General features: G+C 34.1%; 1 pseudogene; it reads left to right on the top strand.

Annotated features, from left to right (window-relative positions):
• The first annotated feature begins 2,488 nt into the window (after positions 1–2,488).
• Positions 2,489–3,158, top strand: LOC114895503 (annotated as a pseudogene).
• Positions 3,159–5,466: the final 2,308 nt, after the last annotated feature.

Below are 5,466 nucleotides of genomic sequence, written 5' to 3'. Positions count from 1 at the left end.
GTTATTTTAAAGTCCTTCTCTGCCAAATCTAACACCTATGTCCTTTGTTGGTCTCTTTCTATTGACTATAAGTCACATTTTCCCATTTCTAGTAATTTTTTATTGTTATGCTGAGGGTAATACATTGCAGAATCTCTGAATCTTCCTCTGAAAAGTGTTGTTCTAGCAAGTAGTTAAATTACAGACAGGTTGCCTTCAACTTGGGGAGGCTTGGTTTTTATTTTGTTTGGGCAGCTCTATGTTTTAGTTTTGTGATGTAGTCTTTATTCCTAACTTTATGGAAAGCCCAAGGTGTTTATCAAGCCCTTCTAACTTAGTTGGATTTAATCTCCAAAGTGTGTCTTACCTGTGGTAGATAGCAGCTAAAATCTCTGCTTAGTTCTTGGAGCCTTCCCCAGATGTTACTTTCAGCTAGGTTCCTTAGATTCTCACTGGCACGTTCATAGTTGAGGCAGTAAGCCAACGTTTTGAGGGGAGCTTAGATACAGATTTTGTGTCTTCTCACCCAGAAGCTCCTTCCTTTTGGGGATTTCCCCCTAGATTTTTAGTTGTTCAGGCAGTCCCAAACTCAGTTCTCTAAATTCTTAGACCAGTAGGATTGTGGCTTTCTTTTAGAGTTCTGTCTTCACATGCTGCACAGACTGAAGAGTGAGGGGCGCTATTTTTATAGATACTACTCTATTTATAATTAAATATATATATAGGAAATCTGATGGGAATATATATCCAACATTTACAAAGTTTACCAAACTTTTCCCATTTCCTCAATGAATCTTTTCTCTCCCAAATCTGATCAAATAATTTGTAAGTCTTTTATTTTTCCTTTCTGTTCTCATCATCATAACTAGATCATGCTTCTTAAATTCTTCATTTATATTCATAATTATCAAAAATTGGATTTCCTTTACTACTGGTGTCATAGAAGTAGAATGGGATTGAGGATCAGGAGACCACTGCTTTTTCACCAATCAGCTGTGTCATATTAGAATTAGGGAGCCACTAAACCATTCTGTTCTTCAATTTCCTATTTGAACAAAAGCTAAGAATGAACTAACTAACATCAAAAGACAATTCTAATCAGAGTCTATATACATACACACACACATATATAATATAGACAAATTATTTTGAACTTCTCTGAATTTCAAAACAACTCTAAATTTTTTTTAAAAAAGATTTTTTAATATCTTATTAATCAATATATCACACCACCAATATAAGTAACACCTTACTTAAGTAAGAAAATTGCCAAAATATAAGAACATTTTTTGTATTTTCCCCCTGGATCTTTTAAGGCTAGAGTAGGCAAAATAATCATTCTTTTTAAATGATAAATGTGAATGGTGTTTGATAACTTCTTAAAATTATTTTATATATATATAGTTCCTAAAAATGAAATATTTTCTTTTTTCTTGTGAATTGAGGGTATCATATATAAATATTTTCTACATTTTTATTGAGAATTGAGGATATATATATATATATATTTCATTTTTAAGAACTATTTAATCATTAAAGTTTTGAAAAATATGCCAGAAAAGCCAAGTGCTGTCTTTAGTAGGAAGCTCTATCATAAACATCTATAAATCATTTTTTACAACTTGCTTGATTTTAAGGAAAATCATAATAATATCACAAAATTTGTAAACAAATTTGTACAGAAATACTGTCTTATCAATGTGTGACCAAACAAAATAATGGGACTCACATATTTGACATTTCACTGGATTCAACTCAATTCAAGTTAAATATCAAAGAAATATGTGGCAGTGTAGACTTAAAAATTAATATTGAACAATGTTTCTAGGAACCCTGCAAATTATTAAATATTACCTCACTTTGTGTCTATCTTTTTAATCTATTTCATCAGGAACTACTGATAGGAATATTACACTTTTAGTTAGACAGTCCATGTCCCTAGGGCTTTTGCCCTCCCTCTCCACACACAGATGCAGACAATTTCAATGCATCTATACGTTCATTCTTCACCTCGCTTTAGAGTACCATTTACATCATTTGTTCAAAATGGTAACCTCTTTGTAAAAGCCAACTGCCTTCCTCTTGCTTTTCATCAGAGAAGAGGATAACATCAAAATTATTAGACAAGATTGGGCACATTCAGGGTGGTATGGCCATAGACAATATCAAAATTATAATTATGAAGAATCTTAAGCTAGCTAGCTAGCTGTTTCTTTTTCCATTCTTAATTTCTTTATATTTAAAATTTTTATATAAGATATGCATGCACATAGTAAACTTAAAGAGTTAAGTGATTCTTTGAAGCAACACTTCCCTCTCCCTTACTGCTCCTCTATTTTCTAATTCCCAGAAGCAATCATTTTATTTCTTTTCACTATTTAAAATTTACCTGAATAGTTCTAAATAACTTGGTTTTATCGCTACATCGTGTAGATTTTATCTCGTGTCATCTCTGTCCAGATGAGTATTTAGCATATGTATTTGTTTAAAACCTTTCACCCGGTGGGGAAGGATCGCCAGCGAGATCCCGAGGCGAGGCTCGCGCGCCTGCCCCCACCCTGGCCCCCAGCTCCCACCCGGTCGGCCCTGCTCAGCCATGATCAAGGCGATCCTCATCTTTAACAACCAAGGGAAGCCGCGGCTCTCCAAGTTCTACCAGCCCTACAGTGAAGATACACAACAGCAAATCATCAGGGAGACATTCCATTTGGTATCTAAGAGAGATGAAAATGCTGTAATTTCCTAGAAGAAGGATTATTAACTGCAGGATCTGACAACAAACTGATTTATAGACATTACGCAACATTATATTTTGTCTTCTGTGTGGATTCTTCAGAAAGTGAACTTGGCATTTTAGATCTAATTCAAGTATTTGTGGAAACATTAGACAAGTGTTTTGAAAACCTCTGTGAAGTGGATTTAATTTTCCATGTAGACAAGGTTCACAATATTCTTGCAGACATGGTGATGTGGGGGGAATGGTATTGGAGACCAACATGAATGAGACTGTTAAACAAATTGATGCACATAATAAACTAGAGAAATCTGAGGCTGGCTTAGCGGGAGCTCCAGCCAGTGCTGTATCAGCTGTAAAGAATATGAATCTTCCTGAGATCCCAAGAAATATTAACATTTGTGACATCAGCATAAAAGTGCCAAACCTGCCCTCTTTTAAATAAAAAATTTAAAAGGCCACTCCCAGGTAAAATCTGGGGGAAAAGTTGTCTAAGTTTACCATGCAGTTGTTTACCAAAAATAGAGGAGGAGAGTCAACTTTCGCTCTTGGATTTAAGTCAAGGTACTGTAAAGAAGTTATGTAAAGGCGGTATGGAAGTTCATTGTTGCTTTTCTTGCTCAGTGATTTTGAAGAAATTGAGTAGTTACAGTGTGAGTTTTTTCTTTATTTTCTAAACTGCATTCCTATGGCCACCTAAGGCATGCCTCTATGTATTGGCTACTACAGTATTTTGAAAAGTGTTTGGGACATTTCTTTAAATTATGTATAACCCAAAATGTTGGTGTTTTGCATGGATCACAAATACAGCATTCCTTAATTCTTTCTGTTATTTTTCACAATTGTTATTTAAAGAATGAAGTATGTATTGCATGAAAACATTATGACCTTTTTCTCTTAGTTTAAATAAACTCCAGGGTAACTGGAAAAAAAAAATAAATAAATAAAACCATTCACCCTACTGCCTGTATCTCTATTCCCCCACCTATATATTTGCTCCCTGTGCTCTCTTCCTCCAATATAGTTACATCATGTTAAGTTAGATTAACATTCAAGGTTTGCATTGTTATACCTAGGTAAACAACATTTCCTGCTGAGCCACATAATACATAGGATTAATTTTACTTTCCTTTCATTAGAGTTCATTGTCTTTTTTTTCTTTGATTAGTGATTTTATATACATAATCCTTTGGTTAATATATATGTATACTCAAATATATAATTCAATTTCAATCACTTTTAGTTGTTTATATCCCTCTAAATACATCCAGACATATTAAGTATTCTACCAATTTCATCTTTCTTAAAGAAATCTTTCCTAGATTAGTTTGACTTTTTCCAATATCCTATATTTTTTCTATAGCCTGTATCTTTTCTTTCCTAATATCCTATATCTTTTCTTTCTTGGTTTATGCTGTCATTTAGTGAAATGTAACCTCTAACAATTTACTGAAGGGTTCATAGAAGATCAATTTTGGAGAGTTTAGATGTCTGAAATATACTTAGTTTCCCTCACAGTTGATTAGTAGTTTGTCATACTACTAGTATGTCAAACTACTAGTTTGTCTAAATACTTAGATTAGCAATCTCAGTATTTTAAAGTCATTGCTTCAGTGTTTTCTAGATTCCAGGGCTGCTGTTGAGAAGTCCAAAGCCATTCTGATACCTGACTCTTCTAGGTACCTTCTCTTTGAAAATGAGTGGAATTTTCTCCTGCTCCTAGTGTTCAGAAAATGCATGATAATAGACATTAGTATGGATCTATTTTTTCCAGTGTGCTAAGGCATTGTACATCCAGCAGGCCCTCTGCATCTGTAAATTCATATCCTTCAGTTATGGGAAATTATTTTGGATTATCCTTTGTTGATTTCTTCTACTGTACTTTCCATTTTCCCTCTTTGGAAAATTTTTTATTTGGGTATTAGACTTCTTAAATTACTTATCTTTTCTCTCCTACTTTCTGTCTTTTTACTCTATTATCTGAAAAGTTTCTGTATTTTTATTTTCCAGCCTTTCTATTGAGTTTTTAAAAATTTCTGCTAGCATCTTTTTTAAATTCTAAAAGCTCTTTAAGAAAAATTATGAATGTTCCCCCCCACCGCTTTTTTAATAGCATACTGACCTTGCCTCATGGTTATAATATTCATCATCTTATGATGATTTTTTAAAGAGAACTTTTCTTCTATGCTGTTTGTTTGTTTGTTTGTCTGGTAATCCTTAGTTGCTTTGGTTTTTTTTTTAAAAGGGGGCATTGAAAACCAGACCAAGTGTGAGTGTTTGGATGGTGCTTGTCAATTGTGGACCTCACTACTGGTGGTCTAGCCTTTTCACTAAATTTCTGATGTTCAGCATCTTTAGTCTCTTCTTTTGGGCTGGTCACTTTGCCCAAAGAAAATTCCAATCCCTTGCCTGCAGGATAGAGACCTGTCTTTCAGAGTTCTGGGATCTGAATGAGGGAAGAAGGAAGGATAGCTCTACATTTGGTATGTAAACATTGATTTAATCTCCATATTTTTAGTGTGATATTAGGGATACTAGTATCTCTGGTATCACCTGCTCCAGAGACCTTCTGTTTTACTCTTTCCAGAGAAATACCTTCAGTCCTCTACTAAAGATGAAGACTGCAGTTGTCATGCAGTTTACAGTGGAGTGAGGGATGTGAGATCTAACTGTTTCGTAAACAGATTTTCAAATAGTTTTCTGTATTTAGACTCATCTTCATTTGCACTTTTTCATTTGCCATGGCCAGAGAC

This window comes from Monodon monoceros, unplaced genomic scaffold (genome assembly GCF_005190385.1).
Source record: "Monodon monoceros isolate NGI ecotype Baffin Bay Population unplaced genomic scaffold, NGI_Narwhal_1 Super_Scaffold_14, whole genome shotgun sequence".
Lineage (NCBI taxonomy): Eukaryota > Metazoa > Chordata > Mammalia > Artiodactyla > Monodontidae > Monodon > Monodon monoceros.
The sequence above is the reverse complement of the archived record's forward strand: the minus strand, read 5'-3'. Positions and strand labels throughout refer to the sequence as shown.